Genomic DNA, 12744 nt, shown 5'->3' with positions numbered 1-12744 from the left:
ATCACCCAGTTGAGGGGGATGAAGCAGTTGAGCACTTATTCCCAGATGAGGCTATTTTGCATATCGAAGATGTGTTTTGGACGATGTATTTTGACGGAGCGTCAAACCAGTACGGGTATGGGATAGGGGTGTTGCTGATAGCACCCAATAATTCCCGTATCCCTCTACCATTTAAACTCTGGTTCAAAGTCTCGAACAACGAAGCGGAGTATGAAGCACGCATTGCTAGTTTAGAAGCAGCCCTAGAACTAGGGGCAAAATGGTCAGACGTCATCGGGGACTCGAACCTTGTTGTGTCTCAAGCTAAAGGAGATTGGAAAGTCAAAGAAGAAAAGATGAGAATCTGCCGCCAGACCTTGGACTTACTGATTCCTCGGTTCGAGAAGCCGAACTTCGCTTAACTACTAAGAGAGAACAATAGGTTCGCAGATTCATTAGCAACTCTATCTTCAATGATAGACACCCCTTTTGGAGTCCGGACGCGTCCGATCATCATTGACCAGAAGTTTACGCCGGCCTACGAGTCGATTGTTGCACTAGAAGAGGTTCAAGATGAGAACCCCTGGTATTACGATGTCTGGAACTTCTTGGAGAAAGAAGCGTATCCACCAGGGGCAAATGCCAAAGACAAGAGGGCAATCCGAAGAATGGCTGCTCAGTTCATCATCTATGGAGGAAAACTATATAAGAGAGGTCATATGGGGATGCATAAGCTGTGTGTTGATGCTGAAGAATCAAAGCGCCTAATGGAGGCCATCCATGGAGGAGAATGCGGAGCACACATGAACGGGGTGATGCTAGACCGAAAAATCCTGAGACAGGGTTACTACTGGTCCACCATGGAGGAGGATTATATTGGTTTTGTCCGGCAATGCCACAAATGTTAGGTCCATGCAAACCGCATGAACATTCCGCCGTCGAAGTTGTACAATATGACTTCGCCATGGCCATTTTTAGTCTGGGGGATTAATGTGATCGGGGCTGTCACTCCAAAAGGGTCCAATGGGCATGAGTTCATTCTGGTCACAATAGACTATTTCACAAAGTGGGTTGTGGCCCAATCTTATGCGGTGTTGAAGGCTTCACATGTTGCGAAGTTCATCCGGAACAACATCATTTCATAAGTCATCCACATATCGGCCGCAAACCGACGGAGCAGTTGAGGCCGCCAACAAGAACATTAATCACATTTTGCTGAAGATGGTGGAAACCTACGGGACTGGCCAGATTAGCTGCCATTTTCTCTGTGGGGCTACCGGACTTCAATTGAACTTCTACTGGAGCGACTTCGTATTCATTAGTTTATGGGATGAAGGCCATTCTACCTATCGAAATCGAAGTTCCATCATTACGAGTACTGACTGAGTGTCAGATAGCAGAGGTAGATTGGCAGCAGAGTAGATTCGAGAAACTCATGCTCTTTGATGAGAGAAGGCTGAAAGCACTATATCATGTTCAAGGTTATCAACGACGAATTGCCAGGGCATTTAACAAGAAAGTTAAGTCCAGGAATTTGAAGGAAGGAGATTTGGTACTCAAAGACAGCCGAGCTCCCATCCACGACCCTAGGGGCAAGTTCAGACCCAATTGGACTGGTCCTTACATCATTAAATCTATTTGGTCAGGTGGAGCTGTTGTTCTGATGGACTTAGACGGCCTAGAGTTCTCACAGCCGATCAACATGGACAAATTGAAGAAATATTATTCCTGAGAGGCTCGCTAGGCCGAAAACCCGAAAGGGAGACCTAGGCAAAAGTTAGAGCACAAAAAATTTGAAATTATAAAAACTGAGCTCGCAAGGTTGAAAACCCGCAAAGGGCGGCCTTGGCAAAAATTAGAGCGTAAAAGGAGAGTGTTAATACACGAGTGAACCCGAGCCGAACTACGTAAGGCTTGATTCCCATCTTTGGGATACATAGGCAACTTCATCTCGAAGTACAGCCATAAACATTTTCCCGATCAACTTTGTCCATGTGATCATATTTGGTCATCTTTGTCTATTCAGCATTCAAGAGCTCGGTTGTGTAGACACCCCATTTTTGACCGTCCTCAAGACTTGGACGTCACCGCTTGAACACTCGGTGATCATCCATGTTTTGTGTTCGTCTTGAGTTCCCAGAGGCCTCGGCTATGCGCCTTGCCTCAGGATCTCTCGACTCGATGATTTTGTGTCTGGTTTTGCACCAAACACTTGTGTTTTTGCTTTGGAGGGCAGGGAATGGCTTTTGGGGGATCCCCACACTCCATCGGCCGTGGCTTGAGGCCACCGGCCGTGTTTTGTTACCATCGGCCAAATGTGATGGCCGGCCGGCCACTTTTATGGCCGGCCGGCCAAATGTGATTTTCAATAGATATTTCTGCAGACAACTGGAAGCTGTCATTCCAGGCCATACCCCAGCCCATGCCTGGACGTGGGAGCTCTGAGGAGCTGCAGACTGATATATCTCTATATCAATCAAGCTTCTTCACAAGAAAAAGACACAAGGAGAGAAGAGAAGAGAGATACAACTTGGAGGAAGAAGATTTCCTCTCTCTCCAAAAAAAATTCTCAGCTCTCTCCCTATCTCTCTCTCCCAAACCCTTCAAATCCTAAGGTTCTTGCACCATTTACGCTACACCTAATAGCACAAGGCCTCCATCCTTTATTCCAGCACTTTGGGATTGTTTTGGAGAGGTTAAAGGCTTAGAAATTTGGTCCAAGAGCGGCTAGTTCATTGGTCTTCAAGGGTAAGTCCTCTTCTCCTCTTTTCTCCCCTTTTCATGTTTGATCAAGGACCTCCTTCTGTTTGAGGTCTCCTACTACCACTTGCCTCTTTGTCTCTCTTTTAGGCTAATTTTTGCATAGTATTTTAGGCTTATTTGTAAGCTATTTGGGACTTTTCCATAAACTGTGAAATATCTTGTTTTGAGCCCCTCTTCAATATTGTTGAAGGGCTCTCCTCTTTTTGAGAACATAAGCTACCACTTGTCTCTTTACCCCTCTTTTAGGCCTTTTCTTGCATGATAGTTTGGCCTTAATTGTGGTTAATTTCATGGCTTGATGTAAACTGTAAAGTGCCATTTTTTGAGCCCCTCTTCAACTTTGTTGAAGGGATCTTTGCCATTTGGGGCCAGCTGCTATCCCTTTGTGTTTAATCTCTCTTTTAGGGCCATTTTTGCATGATAGATTAGCCCAATTTGTGTTCATTTTTGAGACTTGTTATAAACTGGAAATATGCATGTTTTCGGACTGTCTTGCATATGTCTTCATGCTTCATGATCAAATAATGCATGCTTTGTATGGCTGTAAGTCATTCCGTGTGCCTAGTTTCGAGTTGCGGATTTCATCTCATGCCTCGGGTGCCATTTTTCCATGTTTTGGGACAGTTTAGCATCATACTTCTGTGCTGGAATTTGCATGTTCATATGCCATGTTTCATCATTTTCCATGCTTAGTTAGAGTTGCGTGTTATATCTTAGGATCGGTCCATGCATTAGACATGTTTGTGTGCATTTCGATTGCCTCGTTTCCATCTTATTGGCCACTGATGTGAGTGTGGCTAAGGTCCACTCACATTGGTATAAGTCCATCCTGCATTGTGTGTGCCATGTTTCAATGCGTTGTGCATGTTAGGTTGTTAGCATTGTGTGTGCCATGTAGTTGGATTGCGTGTTCGTATGTTTGTTTGCATGCATAGGTCGCATGTGCATCTTTGTGCATTCCCTTGCCTCTTGATCAACCATGATAGGGGTTGGGGCCCCTTTGATGTGTTTTGTGCTTGCATTTCATTTGATATCAAAGTTGTACACTTGGCTTTTGGGCCATCATGCATTGAAGTACGCGATTGATGGCCCGAGGGTCGAGAGCCATGCTCCCTTGAGTCCATTGCATGATAGGGAGAATGGCCATGCATACATTGCTTTGAATTTCCTTGCCATGCACTGTCTGCCCTTTGCTGCTGTCAAAAACAGGTTCTGCAAGAATATTTGGCCAGCCGGCCACCTATACTGCCGACCGGCCATTCATTATTTTCCGATGGATTTAAAAATGGTAGATAACCATCCGGACATAGCCCGTGAAAATTATAATTGGTCGGTGATTCTCCCTAGTGCCCAGAGAGTTCACCTTGGGAGTTGCACAATTTTTCGGAGAAGCAAGGCAGCGTAAACAGAGGCAACAGTGGCATGGTACGGATTTTTAGGCAAGACGAGTCAAGCATGCATCATCCACGCATTTCGAGGCAGGGGCTGTGGCCACTTTAATTCTTTGTTTAAATTGTTAATTAATTGGAACTTCTGCAATAATTAATTTAGCACTATTTATTCGGACTGTAATATTTATTCGGACCCTCTGAGTGAGGGCAATTGTGTAATAAGTGTGCGTGAGTGTGTGTATGTCTTCCAACCCCACGTCTTTCTTCCCTTTTATTTACCCGCTTATGATGGTAGACTAGGACATATTTAAATTAGCATACCTTATGTTATGCATGCGTGCATTTCATGCATTTGTCTTGCATACACCAGGCTCGGCACATCATGCTAACTGCATTGTATTTTCAATTCCAAGTTGAATACATGTTAGCTGTAGCATTTCACATGCCATCTTTAGAATACCCGAGCCTATCTTAGTTGCATTTTGCATGTGTTGCATTAGGCATTTCTGTATAGTTAGGATCATGCATGGATTTCTAATTAGCTTCTGTTTTGGCTTGGAGTACTCGGTAAGTTTTATGCTTTAGCATCCTTGCATGCGTGTGAGTGATTGCCATGATAGCATGCTTACCATGAGGCTAATTGCTTTTGTGATATATTTGCCTGAATGCCTGTGGGTGAAGGTTGGGTTATTTGGATTGGAACAATTCGTTGACTGTGAGTTTTTTTAAGCCCACTAGATAGTGGCAAAATCATGTTTTTCTAAGCCCACCCGAGGGTGGCAAATCCACGTCTTAGCCTACTTGCGGGTAGCACCATCGAACCACTTTCAAAAACAAACATGAAATGTTTTGTTCCAATTCAGGCGACCCAGTCTATACTTGTATGCTGTGCGCATCACATAGTAAATCTTGGCTAATAACCGGAATAAGAACGTATAATGTTTTCAAAAATAGATATCATGGTTAGTAGAGGCCGATCTTTGATCGGGCGAGCGGGGGTGCTCACGAAGTGACCTTTCCCAATCGTACCCAAGTTCCCGAGCCAAGGCAACTTTGGTGACGACAGACACGTGGCCTTAGGCAAACGAGTCAAGGTTTCCTAAATTTCCCCAAAATAAAACATTTAGGTGGCGACTCTGTATCTGGCAAAGCAATCCATGTTTGGCACTTCTTTTAAAATCTGTTTTCTCAAAACGATTTGCCGGATTTGGACTATTTGGTTCAGATTTAGAACCGTGACAGTTTGAGAGTCCTGAACTGTAGTGAGCCCAATAATGAACAGAACGGGGGGACTCGTCCTCCCGGGGCGTTCGGGGATGTCTACAGTTTCTGGCGTCTCTGTTGGGGATTTAGAAAGCTTGACTAAAACTCGTGATATCCTGTTTTGATTTCATTTATGTGTTTCTTTGCATTGCATGTGCATTGGTGCGCCTAGGACACCGTGTTTGCCATCTGTCATTCCTGAACGGTTTGCCAGAGGCTTGACTTTGTCAAAGCATGCCATAAGGCTGACCGGTTGTGGGCTCTGACAGTATGGGAACACAAACCTCGGTTTTACCGGGGCACCCTTTTCGACCATTCGACCTAATGCATATCGAAATCCATAGTGACCATTCCAAACTAGGATAGGTTGCTTACCCGATGTTAGGTTGTTTGAAAACTACTGCGTGCATAGTGAAACCCTAGCTCCTGACAAAATAGGACAGGGAAACCTCACCCCCTCCATAGGGGTGTTTTGGCTCTCTTTACTTGCTATGTGTTTTTAAAGTGTATCTATGCAGGGGAACACACATATCAGTTCGCAAGTCTGAGTGTCAGGCCCGCGGGCATCAGTGTTTTTGGGAATCAGTCATCTATGGTTATCAGATTTAGACTTTGGGACAACAATTTGGAAACAGTGATCAATGATTAAAGAACAGTACATTCAGCTTGTGGGCAATTTGTTGTGATACCCAACTGCGTGTTGTGTTTATTTTACGTTGTTACGCTGTCCAATTGCCCGTTTATTTATTTGCTTTATTTATCTTTTTACTAGGTAGTCGAGCACAATTGCTTCTGACCCAGTAGATATTCCCCAAGCACTCTGGATTAGAGGTCGTCGGCTCCATCAATCTGAGGATCTGGTAGACGGACAACCAGTGTACCACTCTCTACCCCCGGTTACTAGACGGAGGACAGCTAGGTAGAGGCCATCAGTTCAACAGTCAGTACAAAGTGCTTTATCTACCCCACCTGTGTACGGTAGGGATCAGGATTCTGCTTCTTCCACAGAAAGGGAACATACACCGATAATTCAGTCAGAGCAGAACAGTATAGCCAATTTAGAGGAGATGGTGCGCCAGCTCCAAGAGAATATGAAAATGATGCAGCAGGATGCTGTCCGACAGGCAGAGTTCGCCAAGCAGCAGGCCACGGTTATGAATGAACAAGCAGAGATAATCGTAAGGTTACAGCAGCAAACCGGAGCATCTGCTTCGCAACAAGTTCCTCCCCTGCCAGGAATCCCCACCCCTGGGGAGACAGCTAATGTTCAGAATGATACGGACATTCCCACGGGACCACCTCTACCCCCGATCCTACCCCAAATCCAACCCCAGTTATCCAAAACACCCACCAACCTACCGGACTCTCCCTTTGAGTTCGAGACAGATCCCATAGCATTGAAGTTGAGCAAGCTCGAAAAGTTGTTCAAAAAATCCCAAGGAGTCAAGACCATCCCTGACATCGAAGATGGATATACTGATGCAGCTGTGACGCTGCCTGACAGATTCAAAATGCCGCACATTGATTGATTTGATGTGTCCGGGGACCCCATGGTGCACCTGAGATTGTTTTCCGACATCTTAAGGCCAATGGGTCTCAGCAGACTTCAGAAGCTGTCTCTGTTCGGCCGAACCCTATCGGTTGTGGCGGCCATATGGTATGCCAAATTAGAAGATGATGTCAAGAGAAACTGGGACGAGATGGCCGAGGCCTTCATTACGCAATACTCATACAATACACAAATCGAGATTACAACCCGTGATCTCGAGACAACAAGCCAAGAGCCTAAAGGGAGTTTCTCAGAATTCATGACCAGATGGAGGGCCAAGGCTTCGATGATGACCTTAAGGCCTACAGACAAAGACCAGATTCGGATGATTATGCGCAATCTTCAGCCAAAGTTGATGCAAAAGATGATTGTACTCCTCTTCCCTACCTTTTCTAATCTACATGAAATGTGGGTGCAGATTGAGGATGCCTTAAAGAAAGGCTTAATTGATAATGACCGAGAGCAACCCCGAAGAACTTTCAACCGCAACACTAATGTAGGCCCGAGCGGTACTACAACTACAAGAGCCTTCGAAGTGAGCATGCTCACCACCAACCCCCCACCAAGAACCATGGTAGCTGCGCCATTCTCCGGCGCGTCCGGAAGCCATACCCAAACAGCCAAATACCCACCCAAAAACACAAGAACCCTCGCTCCACTGTATATGCCCTTATCCAAAGCTCTGGGGGTTTTAATCAGAAAAGGGCATTTGAAGCCCCTAGAACCGCGACCCTTACCAAAAAGACTTCCCCCTACCCACAACCCAGCCAAATATTGTGCATTTCACCAACAACGCGGTCATGACACCGATCTGTGCTTCCGATTACGTCATGAGATTCAAGATCTCATTAATAATGGGGTGATTCTGCCTCTTGAGAAACCCAATGTTACAACAAACCCTCTCCCCACACATAACCAAGCTCCACCGCCTAAAAGGATCAACTTCATCCAAACTGGGGTCGTGCCTTAAAATCCTAGCATCTATATCACTCCTTTCCACCTGCCTAAACCAGAGGTACTCCTTCCCAATTGCACCGACTTGTGCATGATGGACACCTCCATGACCCGACCTAAGCCAACAGTGGTGACTATCGAGAACAAGAGAGAGGAGATCCCAAAGGAGAAGAAGGTTGTTGAGTCAAAATCTGCAGAATCTGGGAGTCGTGTTGAGAAGACATGTAGTCCGGGTGACTACATTTCATCAATAGGCCAGGAGGGGCCAGATGTGGAATTACCAATAGGGGGAGAACTGTGTGTGATCCAAGGGAATAGTCTGGGACAGGGAAAAGAGCAGCCAACTGTGTTGATACGATCGGAACAAGAAAGATTTGAAGATCCCGCGAGAATCAGAAAGGCAAAGGCCCATGTAGGGACTGAAATTGCTGTGTGCGCAGGAACAGAGAATGTTGCGAGCATAGGGGTGGAAGGTACCGCGAGTACAAGAACAATCATACCAGAACCGGACAGGTGTCTGTCGGCTGCTGATGGAATGTGGTGGGAAGATGAGGATTTATGTCTTGCCCATACGGACGAAGATTGGAGGAACAACCAACCCGATGACACCTGGTACCTTGGAGAAGTCGACCACATGACGAGAAGCGGACGGTATTTCAAGCCCCCGCACCTAGACCAGCCGGAGGCATCTGGGAAAGATAAGGAAGCTGAGAGACAGAAAGAGAAGCAAGTCGAAGAAGAGGCTGTACTAAAACAGTTAAAAAAGATACAAGCAGACATCTCCATCAGGGGACTGCATATGGCATCACGAGTGCACAGACAGGCTGTCCTGTCAGCCATGGACAAGGCAAAGCTTTCGATAGAAACTACGCCTGAACAGCTAGTAGGCTTAGTTTTTTCGGGAGGAGCTACCCTGATGTTGACCTTTTCTGACAAAGAACTGCCACCTGAGAGTGCGAACCACAACAAGCCACTCTACATCTCCGTGGAGTGCAGAAACAAATGGATACCCATGGTGCTTTTCGACACAGGGTCCGCCATCAATGTATGTCCAGAAAGGACTGCCTATGCAATTGGCTTGAAGACCGCGGACTTTGTACCAACAGCCCAGGTGATTCGGGCATACGACAATACAAGCCGAGAAGTCATGGGAACAGTGAAGATCTAGACCAAGGTTGGGCCAGGACATCATGAAATTGACTTTCACATCCTAGAGGTTCCCGCCACTTTCAATCTACTCTTGGGGAGGCCGTGGCTGCATCAAGTCAAGGCAGTTTCTTCTACCTTGCATCAAGTGGTGAAATACCCCTATGGAAAGGGAGTAGCCATTGTTTTTGGGAATTCATCGATCCATCCACTGCCAGAAGTATCTACACCAGTTTTAGAAATTGAGCATGACATGGAGGACGTGTTTATGTCAGGTTTCACCCTTGTTGAGGCTCGGGTTGTACAAAACGTCATGGCTGCTAATGAGGGGGTATATGTCAGTGCTCAAGCGGTATACCTCATGAACAAGCTTCAACATATCCCCGGGATGGGATTGGGAAAGAGCGGCCGGAAGGGCGTCGCAGCATTGGCCGAGGTGCCACATAACCCACATACCTTTGGCTTGGGTTATATGCCCCCCAAAGATGATTGGGTAAGGAAAGGAAAGGAAATGGCCGGAAGAGCCAGAGCAAAGCAGATGGGGAAGCCTTTTGACTTAATGCATCGGCCCATTCAGGGTACCCTAAACGGACGCTTCGTCTAGGAGGGGGGGACTTTCCGTTCTGTGGCTTCCCAGAGCCGTGGCTGAACGCAGAGAGGAAGCGCGTGCCGGGGTTTGAGATTTTCTTTGACCTGCAGTTACCTGGGGATCACGTTGCCGGAGAGCAGACAGACCCGTTAGCTGAGGCTGAGCAGAGTAAGGAAGTGCAGTCCGAGGACGCTGAAAATGAAATGGGGGTAGCGCTGGCATGTCTACTTTCAGATCCTCCGATCGAACAGAAGTGCTTGGGGGATAACTTCTCGGTATGCATGATCGGGAATGGAACGGCTGTGGGCCTACCAGCAACTATTTTGGATGCATCCATCGCACCCTCTCTCGTTTGGCAATACGAAGAGGGATTTTTATCAAGTAGCACCGAGTCAGGTAGTGAGCTGGAATCTGATTCCACCGAGTCTTGTGAGTCGGAATCAGGTTCCAGCTCAACTGAGTCTGAGTTCGGTATTCCTGGGGGTGATAACCCGGATGCCACAGTCCTGTCCAGGTAGTCTTTTTCTTTCTCCTTTGAGTCTGTTGTAATAGAAGAATCGGACAGTTTGGAAGTACTTAATGAGAATAATGTGGATGTGGTTTCCGAGTACTTTTATGTGCCTTTGATATATTTCTTAAATCAGGACTTTCAAAATTTTGACGAAAACGACGAGAAAGAAATTCCTCCGGTTTTGCAACGATTAATTAATCGAGAACATGAAAGATTTGTTAAGCCTTTAGTTGATAAAATCACTACTGTGAATATTGGTACTGAGAAGGACCCGCGGCTGGTCCAGATCGGGTCCACGTTGTCTTCGGAGGAACGCGAGCGCTTAGTCGCTTTATTAAAAGATTTCAAAGATGTTTTCGTGTGGTCCTGCAAAGACATGCCTGGAATCGATCCTGAGATTGTATAGCACCGGATCCCTCTTGACCCCGAGGCCCGACCTCTCAAACAGAAACTCAGAGTGATTCGTCCGGACTGGGCCATCAAGATTAAGGAAGAGGTCACCAAGCAAATCGATGCAGGCTTCTTGCTGGTATCCGAATACCCGACTTGGTTGGCCAACATTGTTCCAGTGCCAAAGAAGGATGGCAAGATCCCAGTATGCGTGGACTTTAGGGATTTGAACAGAGCTAGTCCAAAGGACGACTTCCCCTTGCCACATATTGATGAGTTGGTGGGTTTTACGGCAGGGCATGCTTTGCTTTCGTTTATGGATGGCTTCTCAGGTTACAATCAGATAGTGATGGCACCCGAAGACCGGGAGAAGACTGCTTTCACCTCCCCGTGGGGGACATACTGTGTTATAGAGTGATGCCATTTGGGTTGAAGAATGCTGGAGCTATATATCAATGGGCCGCAACCACAATATTGCATGACATGATCCACAAAGAGGTGGAGGTGTACGTGGACGGCATGATTGTCAAGTCCAAAGGAAGAGAAGGCCACTACACCGCCTTGCAAAAGTTCTTCCAAAGGATCAGAGAATTCCGGCTGCGGCTGAATCCTCAGAAGTGTACGTTCGGTGTTAGGGCAGGAAAAATGCTAGGGTTTCTGATTACACAAAGGGGCATCGAAGTCGACCCTTCCAAGATCATGGCCATCCTAGGAATGCCACCACCAAGGACTGAAAAGGAGGTGCGAGGCTTTCTGGGTAAAGTGCAATTCATAAGACGGTTTATTTCAAAATTAACCTTGACTTGTGAACCACTTTTTGGTCTCCTGAAAAAAGGAAAGAAATTCCAGTGGGACTGTCGATGCCAAGCTGCTTTTGAACAGATCAAGGAATATTTACAGAACCCGCATGTGTTGTCACCACCAGAGCCGGGGAGACCATTGATATTGTATCTTTCGATAACCGAGACCACAATAGGCTGGATGCTCGCGCAAGAATCAGAGGACAAAGTGGAAAGAGCCATCTACTATCTGAGCAAGAAGATGCTGGAGTATGAGACTCACTACACACCGTTGGACAAAGCTTGCTTAGCTTTAGTATAGGCTACCAGGAAGCTGCGGCACTACCTGTTAGCTCACTCCGTAATGTTGGTTTCACGACTCGATCCCATCAAATATCTTTTCGAGAAACCGGCACTTACAGGTAGGCTAGCTCGTTGGTTGCTGTTGCTTTCCGAATTCGATCTGAAATATGTGACACGTAAGTCAATCAAGGGAAGAGCAGTGGCAGAGTTCTTAGCTGACCATCCAGTGGAAGGGGGTGAAGCAGTTGAGTACTCGTTCCCAGACGAGGCCATTTTGCATATCGACGACGAGTTTCGGACGATGTATTTTGACGGAGCGACCAACCAGTACGAGTATGGGATAGGGGTGTTGCTAATAGCACCCGACAACTCCCGTATCCCTCTAGCATTCAAACTCCGATTCAAAGTCTCGAACAATGAAGCAGAATGTGAGGCATGCATTGCCGGTCTAGAAGCAGCCCTGGAACTAGGGGCAAGACGATTGGACGTCATCGGGGACTCGAACCTCGTTGTGTCTCAAGCAAAAGGAGACTGGAAAGTCAAAGAAGAAAAGATGATGATGTATCACCGGACCTTGGACTTGTTAATTCCTCGGTTTGAGAAGTTAAATTTCGCTCATCTGCTAAGAGAGAACAACAGGTTCGCATATTCTTTAGCAACTCTATCTTCTATGATAGACATCCCGTTTGGAGTCCGGATGTGTCCAGTCATCATTGATCAGAAGTTTGCGCCGGCTTACGAGTCAATTGCTATTATAGACGAGGTTCAAGATGAGAACCCCTGGTATTAGGACATTTGGAATTTCTTGGAAAAAGAAGCATACCCGCCAGGGGTAAATGCCAAGGATAAAAGGGCAATAAGAAGAATGGCCATTCAGTTCATCATCTGTGGAGGCAAATTGTATAAGAGAGGTCACCTGGGAATGCATAAGCTATGTGTAGAAGTTGAGGAACCAAAACGCCTGATGGAGGCCATCCACGGAGGAGAATGTGGGGCACATATGAATGGGGTAATGCTAGCGCGGAAGATCCTCAGACAGGGTTACTACTGGTCCACCATGGAGGAGGATTGTATCGGCTTTGTTCGGCGATGCCACAAATGTCAGATCCATGCAAATCGCATGAACA

This window comes from Camellia sinensis, chromosome 9 (genome assembly GCF_055761805.1).
Source record: "Camellia sinensis isolate YWXY chromosome 9, ASM5576180v1, whole genome shotgun sequence".
NCBI classification, from domain to species: Eukaryota; Viridiplantae; Streptophyta; class Magnoliopsida; order Ericales; family Theaceae; genus Camellia; species Camellia sinensis.
The sequence above is the reverse complement of the archived record's forward strand: the minus strand, read 5'-3'. Positions refer to the sequence as shown.